The following is an 18163-nucleotide window of genomic DNA, read 5'->3' as shown; positions in this document are numbered from 1 at the left end:
AACCCAGGAGGCGGAGGTTGCGGTGAGCCAAGATCGCGCCATTGCACTCCAGCCTGGGTAACAAGAGCGAAACTCCGTCTCAAAAAAAAAAAAAAGGAAGTTAGGTTTATAAAATTTATCTACATGTTTGATATCAATAAAATATGTTAATTGAATCATTTCATTAAAAAAAGGCTTAGAGTTAGATTTCTCTGATTTCTGTGGAGATCCCTTCTGTTATACCATCATGAGTCAATGATTAAGTTAATCAGCTTGATTGAGTCCTTCTACAATATATACATTGATCAAAGCTACACATTGTACCTCATATTCATAATTATTATCTTTCAATTAATAATAAATTAATTTTAAGAAATACTTTCTCTAAAAGAGTCAATGCTTATATTTTATGAGATTTAAAATAGTTCTCAATTTATGTGCTCATTTTAAAATTTAGATCCAACTATAATATTTCAAATTAAAAAATAAAACAATTAGTTCTGATTCCAAAAAACATGGGAAAATAACAAATCTTGTTAAATTAAAATAAAAAATAAAATTAAAAACTAAATCTTTTTAAATGCAATCATTTATCTGCATAAAAATGTTTTAATTTTTAACATTTGAGATAATCCAATAAATTTATTAATATTCTAAGGCTAAACTTTAAATTGAAGAACTTTTTATTTCTTGAATCTCTAACTCACTTTTCCTTCTTTTCAGTTTGCCCTTATAGATGGTATTAACATTTTTATCTTTTGATTTAAGATAAACATGGAATTTAGTCAAAAGAAATGATTTAAATAGCAACTAAAAAGATAATCTGCTCTTCTTTACCACAAATAAAAAGTGTTATAAAAATGACCTGTACAATAGTCTCTTTCCTGACTAAATTTCTTATTTTACTTTATTAAATTTAGGAAAATCAACCATTTTCTACCTGCTATTTCCAATCCCTTTTTATTTAATTTAATTATTCTGTATAATTTCTTTAATACACAAACATGAATGTAATTAATTAAGTAAAATTCTTTGAAAATAGTTTTTTGGCAGGTACATGCAGACCTTCAATTTGAAAAACGCACTTGAACAGTAATTATAAATAATGGTTTAGTGTCCCAGAGGGTCTTGTCAGTGCAATCATTTATCTGTGTAAAAGTCTGTCGTAAATTTTGAATGAAAACCAAGGCACTAAATGTCTGGATTAAATGCTGACTTCTCTGAAGCTAAAAAAGGCATGTCTACTGATTTTAGTTGCTTTTCTTTTATTTGGCATTCATACATCGTTTCCCCTTAATGTGACAGTCTAAAGCAGACAAAGAAAAAGAGGCACTACACTTTTAGAGAGCACAAGTGACCGACATTAGGACCTCTTGACTGTGTGTCATGCAGTCAGGGACGTCCAGAGTAGTGCAGGTGGGGCTTGCACAAGGCCAAGGAACAACTGCCTTGCCCGGATGAGAGTCAATGATAGTGTTCTGCGTTATCCTGTAACAAGCTTGAAGGTAAAAAAAGAAAAGAAGGAAAAGAAAAGGTTGCAGAAATTTCTATCACAAACAGAGGTAGTGCCAGCAGGTGAGACCGTAGTCCATCTGTGCATGAGGAGCTCCCCTAAAAAATAAAATTATATTTTCTTTTCAATATAATCCACAAAATGAAGGGCAGAAAGTATCATCTTGGATCAGAGAAAAAAAAAAGATAGAAGTAAAACAAATCTGATACATCCTAAGTAGCACTACTTTATCACTTCTCAGAATGTGTATTAAATACCTCCTATTCAGCTAAGCCCTGACTGAGCTATCACTAAACAGCTGCTGTAAAGAGCTGCTGCTTTGTTGTAGATATTATGCCTAACAAATAAATTGATGGTTGAGACTCAGATATTTAAAATAATACATTGTTTTTCTGAACTTTTTCACATTTTTGCATATTCATCTTACATTTTGCTTGGATTCTTCTACTGTGATCTGTGGAGATGTTCCTTCCTAGAGAGTCTATGGGTATCGTCAAGGATGGGAGGGTATTTTTGACATCTCTGGTCAGTAGCCATTATGCCTGTTAATAAGTGTCTATTAAATGAATCTAATATTCTTATAGGAATGTACTCATACTTCTAATTTGACTTTACTTGTTCATCAGAAAGTCAGTACAGACTGTCTAAAATACGAATCTTGCTACAACTAACTTGGGCTTCTGTGAGGAGGCAAGGAGCATAATATTCCAGGCTAGAATGCACTGATAATCTATTTTGTAGTTTCCAAAAATATGAGAAATGTTCTTAAAAATTATCTTGCAGGAGTGTATTCCATGGGTTTTTCAAGGCACATGTGAAATTCCAGTGAACATCGGCAAGTTCCATTTCAACTGTCTTACAAAATGATATAGAACCTAAAACAAAGATTATTTCTTCTAGATTGCTGAAAGCATCTAAAAATTCACTATGTATTTTCAGTCTATATATTTTCTGTGGTCTGAATGTTTGTACCACCCCCAGATTTACATGTTGAAAACTAATCACCAGTTTGATGGCATTGGGATGTGGAGTCTTTGGGAGGTGATAGGTCATGGGAGCAGAGACCACATGAATGGTATTTGACCTTTAAAAAGAGGCCCCAGGGAGCTGCATTTTTCCCTTTCACTATGTGAGGATGCAGAGAAAAGCCACCTTGTGTGAACTAGGAAATGGTCCTTTACCAGACACCAAGTCCACTGGCACTTTGATCTTGGACATTCCAGCCTCCAGAACTGAGAGAGACCAATTTATGCTGTTTATAAACTCCCTAGTCTATGGTACTTTGTTATAGCCACCCAATTGGACTAAAACAACATTTTAACCCTCAAAACAGAATATTTAAGGATATCAAAATAGGATATAATAGCATTATCTGGTTTTCTACACTGATCAAATATTTTTTTTTCATATTAAAGCTTCATAAAGATATTGTATATTTATTATTTCAACACTACTGATGAATTATTTTAAACCCTTCTGGGCTGCCAATAAGCAAAACCTAACTGCACAATGAAGGAGAAACCTACATACCATTCCCATGATAAATGCAAAGAAAATTTTCTCCAAGGCAAATAAAGGATAAGATTATATTTTAATTAAATATTATTATATGTAGTTTGATAAATACACCATTAAGAACTATTTATATGAGTTGATATTTTTATATATGATAATTTTTAAGAATTATTTTCACTCATAAATATCTTTTTCTAATTCCTCAATTTATATTTTAAACCAAAGTTCAAAAAAAGTATTTTTATTGTTGTTGTAGACATATGCTGATTCTGGGTATTTCTGTAAGGCTTTGTACATATTACAATTACCACCCTACTGAAATGCACTGTCTGAGCTTTCTAAGCCAATTATGAGTCTTGGAAGTGCAGCTCTGCTTCCTGACCAAAAGGAAGCTACCCTAGTGCAATATTATAACTCCTTAGAGAGTAATTTTTCCGTAATGGGTTTTACTTGAGTGACTCATACTGATTATATAAGATGCAACACAATCAAATACGCTTCTGTGTGGCTTTGCACACATGTACACATGTATCGGAAACAATGCAACATTTGCAGTTGCTTCCGCAAATACCCTTCAAAAAGGATCAAGTAATGACATACAGATTACCAATAGCCACTTCAGTGGAGAAGCTTGGGAGAGGCTAGATTGGACAAGAAGAACTTTAGCAGAGGGAAACAGCAAGTCTCAAGAAAAAGGGGTTGATTGTTTCTTTAAGGTTAGGAGTCATAAGGCTGATGGAGAGATGGGGGTTAGACATATGATTTGAAAAGAGTCAATTAAGTCCAGAGAGGCAGGGAAGTGGTTCCAGATGGCAGGTAAAACACAGGCGAAAGGGAAAGTGGTGGAGTGGATAGACGTGAAGAGGGTGAAGGGGGGTCCTTGAGAAAGAACCCAGGGAGGCTTTTAAATTTGAATTTAATGACAGAATAAAACAAGTACAAAAAAAGCCAATGTTCTGAAACAATTTTCAATAACAATCTAATGTAATTCAAGCTCAGAATTTTAAGTATATTTGCAGCTGAAAGGTCCAACAGCATAATCCTTCACAAGACGCTTCTCTTTCTTGCCTTAGCCTCACTCCATCACCACCAAAACCTATGACCTATACACACACAAAAATCACATGACTTATAGCCCACGTTTTGAAAGAGACCGGTATATTTTTCACAGTTTTTTAACCCTGTAATCATGAGATTCACATGTATTACAGGAAAATAAAAATGAATTAAAAAACCCATGTTTTCTAGAGTTGGGTTGAATTGCCCATGCCAACCTACCAATCTTCTTATGGAGTTTAAGAGGTAAGGGAAGAAGAAACTTCATGAAAAAATGCCCTTGATCTCTACCCATTGTTCAGACAATAGAGATAGCCCTTCTTAGAACAGCAGAGATTTCCCCAATACAATACTCAATCTGTTTTCCCAAATGACAGCCCCCTTTAAGTATTAACTACCAGTGGTGGAGAGTAAATACTTTTTTGTTCCACCCTTGTGTGGGGTGGCATTCTCAACAGCAGAAGGCAATGGCACTGAGTAAACCTGGTTCCATTGAGAGCATAAGTATTTATCAAATTTGTACTAGTTTAACTTTTTATTGGGTATCTGTTACGGATTAAGCCCTGTGCTGTGTAATACAGGTGCAGTGATCAGTTAGGCAAAGTATTCATCAGAAGTGTATATGCAAGTGAGGGCATAGTATTCAGAAGACAGCTATAAAACCAAAGAAGAGAAATGGTAAGGGTAAATATAAGGGTAACACATAAAACTAATGCTTATTCATTGTTGAGACATCAAGAACAGTTTCCATAGTAAATGGATCTCAGCAACTTTAAGAATCCTTGCTATGCACAAGAATGATATCGTGTTTACCCCCAAGGACAGACAATATTTTCTAAGAGTTAACCATAGTTGTTCAAGTTGCTTGGTCTCACAACAGCGTATTTTAGCTCTTTTTAAAAGCTTTGGAAGCTTTGGCTACTGGTCAGTGTATCTTATTAAGCCACTCTTGCAATCACTTTCTCAGTATTGCCTCTGCAGAGAAAGAGTCTGACTGAGAAGCCTTGAGTGTCAAATGTAGTAGCACAACTAACATAACAAAAATGTCCCCAGAGACATAATGTGTTGTAAGGCAGAGTAATACCAAAGTTTTAAAAAGCTTTATTGACTCTTTTTCTTAAATGTTCCAGATCAGTGGTTCCCAAACTTGGCTTCATAGCAGAATTGTCTGTAAAAAGATAGACACTTGGACACACAATCCAACCATCACTCAGAGATTGTATGTTACATAGCAGTGGTCCATGATGAAGCAATTCTATGAACATACGTAAGTAAGCTAGATTTCATATATGTTAAACTCCCTTTATACAACTGTAGGTTTAGGATTTGGTAAATACTGGTTTAGGGAAAAAAAAAAAATAATTGGCATTTGGAGCCAGCAGTAAGTTCTCCATTTACCACTTAGTAAAGTTATTCTTCTCTGTGACTTAGAATTCAACATTCAGCACTGGCAAAGAATGACATTAACAAGAGACATCTACTCTTCTGACCAATGTGGTACAAACTCCAGGGCAAAGCTTCACCACAGCTCTTACCTGATGTACTCAAAACAAAGACAGCTGCATCCAGATGCTATCAACAAAAGTCTGAGTTTTGCCACTACCAAAATCAGAGATGGATTATGCTTCCGCGTGTAGGGAGGATTTGAATGGCGAAGAGCCTGGGTAGGAGAAAAGACAAGTTAATTAACCTGTCAAATCATTCTGTTCAGAGAGCATAAATTCAAAAGGAATTGAATAATGAAATATCATTTCCATTTTCTTGCATTTTTCTTGTATTCTGATTCATTGTTCAAGAGGTACCTACAAATAAGTATGGTTTTTGCAAAGATCACATGTAATGTCCGAGGAATTTTGCAATGTAAAACAATTTATATTATTCTTAAATTTGTATGTGCATAAAACTAACAGGAAATATAATTCTGATCCTTTACAGCGGTTACTAGATAGATATTGAATACTAGAACATATATGAAAAATAATGTCTATAGTATGCGTAAAAAACATGTTCTCACTCATAGGCGGATGTTGAACAATGAGAACATGTGGAACCAGAGAAGGGAGCATCACGCACTGGGGTTTGTTTAGGGGGGCTAGGGGAAGGATAGTGGGAGGGAGGATGGGGAGGTATAACTAGGGGAGAAATGTCAGGTAGAGGTGATGGAGGGATGGTGGCAACAAATTACCTTGCCATGAATGTACCTATGCAACAATCTCGCATGATCTGCACATGTACCCCAGAAACTAAAGTACAATAAAAAATAAAATAATAATAATAATATGCATAAATAAAGACCTCTGTAATGTAATAAAAAGATGTTTAAAAATTATTTACATTTACTAAATTACACTCAATAACAATGCAGAATTTATTTTAAATATAATTACTTTTCAGATTTTTAATCTTTTAGCTAAAGGATTGGCAAGCTATAGTCCATTGCCTGTTTTTGTAAATAAAGTTTTATTGAAACACAGCTTCACTCTGTTTACTTGTTGTTGATGGCTGCTTTTGTGCAACAACAGCAAGGCCGAGTAGTTGTAATAGACTACATGTTCCTCAAAGCATAAAATATATATTATCCCACCTTTTTACAGAAAATGTTTGCTGATTGCTGCTTTAGGCCATTGCTAGAATCAGATGTAAAATATGTGAACATCCGCATAAAACATTAGAGTAAAATTAACACTGAAAAAAATCACTGAATTTAAGTAAATACATTTTATGAAAAATGTAATAATTTATTAAATATGTGTCTGTATTTCAGTTTCATTTCTAAACATTTCCAGTCAGCCAAAAGCCTTTCACAGACATCGATAAGGACAATTAACTCAAAACTTCTTTAATATTTTGCTGAATTATATAAAAAGTTTTACATTTTTTTTGTTGTTTCCTAAATTTAACGAGTTGGGATGATAGACTGCATTTTATGAACAATTTGTTAGACTGATAACTTTTAAATATTTAGAAATATGGTATGTAGCCCTATTTGTACTCTTACCTAGGCTCCACCAAAGTCTCCACCTGGCCTTTAGGCTGTATTTCATGCCTCAGCCATACCAGAAAGTGCACCATTGTGCAAGAAATGCACTCTGGAAGAGCCAGTTGCAAACTTTGGTCCAGCCCAGGAAGCAAGGTTTCTAAACTGTCATGGCATTATCAGTCAAGTATGAACTGTCCTCCTTCCATACTCTGTCTGTATGGGACTTGAAATCAATCTAACTGAAGTGAGAATAGAAGGGGGTAAAAGAAGAGATGATTGACCATGCCTCCCTCCCACAGGAGATAGCCAGCCTGGAAGATAGCCAGGCTTGGATACATAGAAGAAGGAAGTGTCAGTTTAAATCAACTCTCACGTTTGTTTTGTTTTGTTTTTGAGACAGAGTCTTGCTCTGCTGCCTAGGCTAGAGCGCGGTGGTGCTATCTTGGCTCACTACAACCTCTGCTTCCTGGGTTCAAGCGATTCTCCTGCCTCAGTTCTCCAAGTAGCTGAGATTACAAGCACCCGCCACTGTGCCCAGTTAATTATGTGTGTGTGTATTTTTAGTAGAGATGAGGTTTCACCATCTTGGCAAGGCTGGTCTCAAACTCCTGACCTCATGATCCGCCAACCTTGGCCTCCCAAAGTGCTGGGAATATAGGTATAAGCCACCATGACTGGTCTGACTTTTGTTTTTATCTAGATGCGTCTATGATGCAACTTAAACTAACATTTTTTGTTACTCAAAAGTGACTGGGGAAGTATTGACAGCGCACTGTATAAAATTAATGGGAGACTGGGAGACATAAATAAAGGTGATTTGTGAGTACAAACCATGAGTTACATTTACAAAACCTAACAGTTTATATATATGTATGTGTGTATGTGTATATTTATAAATATATTTGAGTGTGTATGTGTCTATGCATATATATATTGCCCAAGGAGGACTCACACACATGTGTCACCCATGAGTCACATTCACAAAACCTAACAGTATATATGTGTGTGTGTGTGTGTGTGTATAAATATCCCAAAGACTTACTCTAAAGTAGGTTATAGCATAGTGCTTAAGATTTCAGAATCAGACAATCCTGCCGAGAGTTGAGGTCCACGTTTACTACTTAACCTTGTGGTCTTGGGCAAGTAGTGTTATCTTCTCTATGTCTCAAAAAGGCAAAAAACAGGGAAGAGCATAAGCAAATGAACTGTAGCAAATAAGTATTGTGAATACTGAATGAGTTAATTGATGCCCAGTGTTTAGACGAATACCTGGCACACCAAAGTGAACTGGAAATATTTACCATTTTTATTTCTTAGTTTTTACCATTTATTGCAATGCAATTATAACCGTCATAGAGTGAGTGAACAAATCTTAAGTGCAAAAGTCGATGAGTTTTTACAGATGCATATACCCATCTAAATACTGAGATCGATATAAAAATATTTCTTGCCTTCAAGAAAGCTCCCGAGTCCCCTCTATAGTTAATACTCAACTCCTACAAAGATAACCTCTAGTCTGATATTTTGTCCCCATAGTTAGTCCGGCCTGTTTTTGATCTTTATGTAAATTAAGCCTTCCAGTAAGCACTCTGTGGTTCTGCTATTTTGACTCATTGGCTTTTTTTCTGTGAGATTTATCCTTTCAAGGAGAGAATACTCATTCATTTTCACTGTTTCGTAGCTTTCTAATGTTGATGGACCTTTATTTTGTTTTCTAGTTTTCAGCAGTAATGAATAAAGTTGCTATAAACATTCTTTCAGAAGTCTTTTGAAGCCATAAACATTGAGATTTTGCCCAATAAATACACAATTTGTTGAATCTGCTGTGTCAGAGTGTGCATGTATTCACTTTGAAAGAAATTGCCTGTTAGTTTACCTAAGTCGTTGGACCAATTTATACTCCCAGAAGCAATTTATGAGAATTTTAGTTGTTCCCCAGTATCACCAAAACTTGATGTTGATATTCCCTTTAACTTTAGTCATTCTAGTGTGAATGTGGTAATATCAAAAGGAAATTGATTTTACATTTCAATTAGAAATAAAGACTGAAGACTCATGGTGTTTCGAGTCAAATATGTGTTTTGTCCTTCTAGGTATCCTTGTTGATGAAGTGTCTGATCAAGCTTGTACCCATTTGAGTACTGAATGTTCTGTTCTATTTTTGTTTTTAGGGATTATTTACACTGGATATGAATTCATTTTGCATATATGTATTGCACATATATACTCCCAATCAGTGGCTTACCTTTACAGCCTTTTAAAAAATCTTTTTTTAATGGAGAAAAACTATCCTAAATATTACCTAAGTAAAATGTATTAGTTTTTAGTAACATAGTTGGTTGTTTTGTCTCCTGTAAGAAATATTTTTCTAACCCAAGGTCATGGAAATATTTCCCTTTGTTTTCTTCTAGATATTTTCTTGTTTTACGTTTCTAATTTAAATTTATCTTTCTTAAATAATGTGAGTGGTGAGATGAGGTCAAAGTTTATAGTTTTAAAGTAATAAACTTTCTATTTTAGAGAAATTTTAGATTCACAGCAAAATAGAATGGAAAATACAGAGTCCCACATATATTGTATCCTCACACATAAACAACCTCCCCACCATCAACATCTTACACCAGAGGTGTACATTTGTCACAGTGGATAAATGTACATTGGCACATCTTTATTACCCAGAATCCAGTTTACTTTAGGGCTCACTTATGATGTTATACATTCTATGGGTTTTGACAAAGATGTAATGATCCATGTTTCTGCTTGTATGGAATAGTTTTATTGCCTAAAATCCTCTGTTCTGCGTATTCATACCTTTTTCCCTGCAAACCCTTGGAAACAATTAATAATATTTTTTACTGTATCCATATTTCTGGATAACGTAGGGAATGGTTTATTCATGCATTGGCATGCTAAAAAGGCAAAACCAGAACTTCAAGGTAGCAGAGATAGTAATTACAGCAAGTAGCTACTACCTGCAGGATTGGGGACATAGATGCAAAAGAATGAAATTAGAGTTTTCAGAACTTAGAAACTTAGGGCGCAATAGATCATGTCTGTTATCCTAGCAGTTTGGGAGGCTGAAGCTGTGGATCACTTGAGCCCGGAGTTCAACATCAGCCTGGGCAATATGGTGAAACCCCATCTCTGCAAAACACACACACACAGAGAAAAAATTAGCCGGGTTTGGTGGTATGTGCCTGTAATCTCAGCTACTCAGGAGTCTGAGTCAGGAGAATCCTTTGAACCCTGGGAGGTGGAGGTTGCAGTGAGCTGATGGCATCACTGTACTCCAGCTTGGCCAACATGATGAGACTAGGCCTGAAAAACAAGAAAGAAGAAAGAAAAAGGAAGGAGGGAAGGAAGGAAAGAAGGAAGGAAGGAAAGGAGGGAGGGAGGGAGGGAGGGAGGAAGGAAGGAAGGAAGGAACGTAAAGGAAAGGAAGGAAAGGAAACGAAAGAAGAAAGTTGAAGAAAAGATTCTGCCAAGCTGAGTTCCAGAGAGCACACGGCTAAACTGGTGTTCATATCTCAAGGATGTCAGAGATGGGTCCCTGCGGAATTGTATCTTAGAACTCTGAGGAAGGAGTGTTGTCCATTGTTGCTAGTATATAAAATGTGCTAAACCTAAAAATCTTGAGACAAAGAGATTACCCTGGACTATCTTGGTGGGACTTAAATGGAATCTCCAGTGTCTTTTTAAGAAAGACATAAAGGGAGATTCACACATAGATGGAAGATGTAGAAGGCTATGTGAGGGTGGAAGCAGTAAGAGATTTTGAAGATGTCATGCTGCTAGCTTTGAATATAAAGGAAGTGGCCATGTGCCAAGAAATAAAAAATACATAGCTGTAGAAATTAGAATAGGCAAGGAAACAAGCTCTTCTCAGAGCCTCTGGAGGGAGTACAGCCCTGCCAGCATTTTGCTATGATCTGACCCAATTTCAGACTTCTGACCTCCAGAACATAAAATAATACATTTGTGTTAGCATATGCCAATAAATCTGTGGTAATGTCTTAAAGCAACTACAGAAAATGAATATATAATTTGTTTTAAAATACTATGACTCATATTATAATTGTAACAAAATCATTTTCTACTTTTGGATTCAACAGATTAATAAATCAATTTTCTGAGAAGTGTACAATACAAAATTGACACCATGAAAATGTAAAGATGTGAATACATGGTAGGATTTTTATTTTTAGTCATTGCAAAATACTTTCAAAATCAAAGGGGTGTTTTCTTCTGCCTGGTAAGGAAAGTTTGGCAATAGTGGATTAATAAACCTAATAATTTGTGTTTTTTAAGTTAGAGGTTGTCTCGGCCAGTTTCAGCTGCTGTAACAAAATGCCATTAACTGGGAAGCTAATAAATAAAGAAACTTACTTCTCATGGTTCTGAAGCTATGAAGTCTAAGATCATGGCAGCAGCAAATTTAGTGTTTGTTGAGGGCCCATTTACTGGTTAACAGGTGGAACTTTTTATTGTAACTTCATAGAGTAAGAGGGGTGAGGGATCGGGTCTCCTTTATAAGGGCATTAATGACATTCATGAGGGCTCTACCCTCAAGATCTAATCCCAAGTCCCCGCTTCCTAATACTGTCACATTGGGGGTAAGAATTTTAACATATGACTTCTGGGGGCAACATAAACATTCAGATTATAGCAAAGGGCTAATATCCAAAATATATAAGAAATTTCTACAACTCAATTTTTAAAAACTTAAAAACGGGCAGAGTACTTGAATAGTGATTTCTCCAAAAAAGACATACAAATGGCCACCAGTTGTATGAATAAGCATTCAACATCACTAGTCATCAGGAAAAAGCAAATCACAATTGCAATGAGATACCAATGTGTACCTGTTAGGATAGAAATAGTAATAATCATAGTAATAATAATAATGAAAAAGACAAGTGTTGACTAGAGCGTGGTAGAATTAGAACCCTTGCACACTGCTAGTGGGAATGCAAAATGTTGTATCTACTATGAAAAACAGCGTGGAAGCTCCTGAAAAAACTGAATATAGAACTACCATGTAATCCAGCTATCCCAATTCTGGTATTTATTAAAAAAAATAGAAATCAAGATTTCAAAGAGATTTTAGCACGTCAGTGTTCATTGCAGCACTATTCACAATAGCCAAGATATAGTAATGATCTAATTGTCCATCAATGGATGAATGGATAAAGGAAATGTGGTATACACACACACACACACACACACACACACACACACACACACACACACAAGAATATTTTTCATTCTTTAAACAGAAGGAAATCTGGCAATATGCAACACATAGGTGAACTTTGAAGACATTATGCTAAGAGAAATAAGTCAGTAACAGAAGGGCATATACTGCATGATCCTACCTATATGTGAAATCTAAAATAGCCAAATCCATAGAATCAGAGAGTTAAATGGTGCTTACCAGAGGCTGGGATAAGGAAGCAATGGGAAATTGCTAATTGATGGGGACAAAGTTCAATTATAAAATATGAATAAATTGTAGAGTATTGTTGTACAACATCGTGCCTATAATTTGCAACACTGTATAGTGAACTAAAAATTTTGCTGGCCTGTTGCAGTCACTCACACCTGTAATCCCAGCACTTTGGGAAGGCGAAGTGGGCAGATCACCTGAGGTCAGGGATTCGAGACCAGCCTGGCCAACATGGTGAAAGCTCGTCTCTACTAAAACATAAAAATTAGCTGGACTTGGCGGCATGTGCTTGTTATCCCAGCTAATTGGTAGGCTGAGGCAGAAGAATTGCTTGAGCCCAGGAGGCAGAAGTTGCAGAGAGCTGAGATTGCACCACTGTACTCCAGTGTGGGGGATGCCCATCTCCAAAAATAAATAAGTAATAAAAATGAAAATTAAAAATTTGCTAAGGAGGTAGGTCTTGTGTTAAGCATTCTTACCACAATAAAATAGTTTTTAAAAGAAATAAATGAAATGTCATGACAAATAATGTTAAATAGACTGTTTTAATCAGTGATCAGTGCAGTATTCTATTTGAATGCAGCAATCAAGAAATTATTATTGGGCTGGAAATTATCCACCCTACCACCACTCTGAAAAAGTCATGCCCTAGAAACACTTAAAAGTTTATAAATAACCTATTATATAGCTATTTTGCATAAGTTTATCTATGTTTTTGTCAGCCATTTGTATTTTCACCTTATATGAATTTATTGGGTCAAAAAGCATAGTTCTGATTTTACTTTATCTTCTTATTGGCTTAATGTATCTTATGTCACTGAAGAATAACTCTGTTATAATAATACTTGGTAAATTCTGCCCACATTCTTTACATTTTTAAAACACCACATTTGCCATTATAAATTTTTCCGTGATAAAGCCATCTTTTTTCTTAATAACACTTGTGTTATTTTTTTTTCATTATAAAAGGATTTGTGTTTATTTGCTTGCTCGTGTCAAGATCGATTTCACCACGATTTGCACACTTTCATTTTCTATACCTGAAAAATCCCTGCTACATGTATCTTTTTTGCTTGACATTTAGTGAAATATTATGTGGTATTCCTGTTGTGGACTTGTCACAGTATTTATAATATCCTCCTTACCCTCATCTTATTTATATTTTAGTTGGTCATATGATTGGTTCAAATAAAATATCTGATTCAAAATATAAATTATCCTAATTATTATTTGGTAAACTCTAGAAAAGCCCAGGAACTTTGAGTGCAAATTACAATTACAAGTCACATCTGAATCGAGGTCTACGGTTGTTCTTCCTGTGTCACTACTATGCTCCATGTTTATTAACCTGAAGCCCTAGACAAAGTGGCTAGGACCAAACCAGGAATTTACAAACATAGGCAGCCATCTATAAACTGGACATGATAGGTGCCGGTTGTCTACGAAGAGATCGGTCTTGCAAACGCTGACTACCAGGAATTCTCTTGTCTGGTTGGTAAATCACCAATGTGGACAAAACCTTTTTGGATATTCTTAATATAAATCACACAGACAAGGGATAATGTAGAAGCAATATAGAAAACCTATATTAAATTAGAACAGAAGGTATAACATGCATAGAAGCCCACAGACAGAAGCCTTATGGAAGAAAGATTAGTAGAAATAGTACTAACAAATTGTAGCGGAAGTGGAAGCAGAGATGAAAAAAAGCTGGCTCATGACAATGGTGGACCACTTAGGTTGGCTGGAGGGGACACAACTACTGCTGAAATGTCTGTATTTTTTTAAGTCCCATGTGTTCTAATTCTATCCCACAGTAAGCTGGACGTCTGTCTTTTTCTTGAAATCTGAACTAGTCCTACTGAACACTGGAAATACAAGTCTTTCACTCTGAAATCGTTTAATTTGAGCTATTGAAATAATTAAAGAAATAAATAAATAGCCCTGCCTCTGTCCATCAGCTATTTTTTACAGCTCTTTATTCATCCTTAAGAGACAGTTGGAAAATAATCTCAGCCTTATGAATGGCCAAACTCAATTTTGGTGTATTTTAAGTTAGTATTTAAAAAGGCCTTAGATTTTCAAAATAAGGATGTTTCTAATGGATCTGATTAACTACCTTGCATCGATCCCTTTAGATGCTGAAGAAGGCACAGCAGGATAATTGCTAGCACTGTAATAAATGGTGTGTGTTTTTATTACGTTCATTCTTAGGAATCATAGTGTCAAATCTAATCTTATAATGACAATTATAATGCTGTTAGGAGTAGAGAAAGACTTCTGAAAGAATCAGGCTGTCACTAAATTGGTTAGTGTTCTAATGTATAGTAATTTTGTTGCTCTTAGCTCAGCATTTCTTTGTTACCATATTTCTGACTTGACCATAAAGACATAGATTTGGATTGAACTCTAAATGACGTAGAAAGATGTTAAAATATTTTTTTCTTAACATGGTCAAGAGGCACCATATTTCTTGAATTAAGGTCTCATTTTTAATCCCAGGGTATTTTCTTTGTAAAACATGTACTAGAAGGAAAAATGTTAATTGAGTCCTCTCATTTACACCTTCCATCTGTTTTCATTCCAGCTGTGTCTCCTTAGATACTTGAGAATCTAGTCAGATTTCCATTTAATGGTTTTAACTGATGGCAATTGTAATTTAATAAAACTATTACAAATTAAAGGAAAATGTGAAAATAATAAATACTATATATTTTATATTAAAGATACAAAATAAGGAATCTACCTACTTTGGACTAATTCTATATGAAAAATGTAACCCAGTACTTCAACTTTTTCTTCATTAGGTTATTTGCTTATGTGTTGTACACACATAATCACGCATTCATATTTAGTTCATGTAAGTCAGGGTCCCAATCTTACACTATTTAAAACCTAATATGGGCTTTTATTGTGCATATTGTAAGATAGCAGTGTTCCTGGTTTCAGTTCAGTTAAAGCAAATAATACTCAACCCATTCCTCAGTCATGACTATCAAAAAAGTCTTCAGACTGGCTGGGCGCGGTGGCTCAAGCCTGTAATCCCAGCACTGTGGGAGGCCGAGGCGGGTGGATCACGAGGTCAAGAGATCGAGACCATCCTGGTCAACACGGTGAAACCCCGTCTCTACTAAAAATACAAAAAATTAGCTGGGCATGGTGGCGCTTGCCTGTAATCCCAGCGACTCAGGAGGCTGAGGCAGGAGAATTGCCTGAACCCAGGAGGCGGAGGTTGCGGTGAGCCGGGATCGTGCCATTGCACTCCAGCCTGGGTAACAAAGAGCGAAACTCCGTGAAAAAAAAAAAAAAAAAAAAAAAAAAAAAAAAAAAAAAAAAAAAAAATGTCTTCAGACTGTGCCATGTCTCCTGAAAGGCAAAGTCACCCTGTTTGAGAAACACTAATGGAAATAAAAAATGAAAAGTCTCTTTTCTTTCTAGAACAGAAGAACATCTTTCTAGATGCCTCAATCGTTGCAGATAATTTGATAATATTTGGTGAGACAGGCAACTAGAAATCCACCAAATGTATTTTTTTCTCTCAAATTCTTAGTATACTAAAAGTGACTAAATCTGTTTCTAGTCTTTTTATATCCCTAATTTCACTAAAATATAAACATTTTACTACCTCTAAAAATATTCATATTTATTTATAAATTTGAGTACATAAAATAGGAGATATTAATATTTCATCAAGAAAGACTGAATCACTGCTTGGGCCAATACCTACCATACAGTGGAAATTTCCATGAATATTTGTTGGATACAAATGAAGGACCATAGTTCTTACCAACTTTTTACATAATTAATATCAATTAAATATAATGGAAAAAATCAAAAAGAGTACAGCTTATTTTCAAAAGTATGAATAACATCTACAGATCAACAGATTACCAAGAAAATAAGATTGAACAAAGCCTTTCACCCCAGATGCTCACAAAGGAAGAGTTATGACAGCTTTGGCTTTGAACAAAATAAAAAACACATAGGAATTCCCAGAAGATGTGCAGATGACATCAAGTTGGTGCAGGTGAAATGCTTTTAATAGGTGAGGGATGTGTGCTGCTTTTCTAGAAAACATGCACATCTGTCTTCTGTGTCTTAGCTCAGGTTGTTCCTCACTAGCTCTGACTTTGTGTCATCTTCTTTGATGTGGAAAGGATGATGGGAGTGGGCTCTAGTGTCCGGGATGAGTTAGTTCCTGGGAAGTGCTTCATCTGAGGCTAGCACATGAAAAGCACGCAACAGAGGTTGTCCTGTCATCTTTGATGTCAGGAATGAGCGTTAATGTGATTTACTTTATTTATTCAATAAATAAGTAAATTGAACTTGTAAGAATAGTTTCCTTATTTATTCAATGGGTACTTTATTTATTCAATAAATAAATAAAGTAAATTGAATCTATAAGAATAGGTTCAATTATTGAAGAAATAAAAAGAATTTTATATTTTTCCTAAGTATAATAATAATTTTTAAAAGACTAAGTTTCACAATTTAGTCTAGTACATAAACTGAAGAGAACAGGCACATCTCCATGGCATTTAGCAAATAACAGATATTAGCACAGGTAAATACAGGTGTTCTAAAATCGCAATTCTAACTTTACATCCTAGAGGATTTTGCAAGACTGTCAATGAATGTTAAAGGTTGAGTTGAGGAGGAGGGGTGGAGAAAGACTGCAGAAAAGAAGACTTCATTGATTGTACCCAAAAAAGGACACCAATTTAACTACTATCTACATTTAAAAAAAAAAAAACACCTTTGTGAGAACCAAAAACCAGGTGAGCACTCACTCACAGTACCTGGTTTTAACTTTATATCACTGAAAAGCACTAAAGAGGTAGGAAAAAACAGCCAAGTTGCCAACACCACCCCTCTTCCATACCCCAGCAGCAGCAGTGTGCAGAGAGTGTTTCCATGCCCTAGGGAGAGGAGATTCAGCACTTGTGTGGTATTAAACTTAGTGCTGCCCATGTTATTGCAGAAAGCAACCCAACTAATGCCCAACCACAGACGGAGCATTTAAACAAGCCCTAGACAGTGGGCAATCTCTGATCCTAGTGACAGGAAGCAGTTCTGCAAGCCTCATCACCACAGGCTAAAGGGATCTGGGGCCTCAAATCCTTGAAAGGCAGTGTAGGCCACAAGAATTGCAACACTTAGGCGAGTCCTATGGCTGAACTGGGCTCCGAGACAGCAGACTGGGGGAGCACATAACCTACTGAGACACCAGCTGGGGAAGCTAAGGGAATGCTGGCATCAGTCATCCTCTACCCCAGGCTACAGAGCTCACAGCTCCAAAACAGACCCTTTCCTTCTGTTTGAGAAGAAGAGAGGCATGAGTCAGGAAGCTTTTGTCTTGCATCTTGGATGCCAACTCAGCTGTAGCAGGTTAGGGTATTGGCGTAGTTGTGAGGTCCTCTTTCTAGGCCCTAGCTCATGGACATTTCTAGATATATCTTGGGCTAGAAGGTGATCTGCTGCCACAGAGGGAAGGGCTCAGTCCTGGTAGGATTCAACACCTGCTAACTGAGGAGCACTTAGTCTGTGGGCCCTGAATAGCCAGCAGTGATATCCAGGTACTACATCAAGGGCCTTGGATGAGACTCTGAGACTTGCAGGCTTCAGGTGAGACTCAACACATACCCAGCTGTGGTGGGTAGGGGGCAAGACTACT

Source organism: Cebus imitator, unplaced genomic scaffold (assembly GCF_001604975.1).
Source record: "Cebus imitator isolate Cc_AM_T3 unplaced genomic scaffold, Cebus_imitator-1.0 Scaffold80, whole genome shotgun sequence".
Lineage (NCBI taxonomy): Eukaryota > Metazoa > Chordata > Mammalia > Primates > Cebidae > Cebus > Cebus imitator.
Note: the sequence above shows the minus strand (reverse complement) of the source record.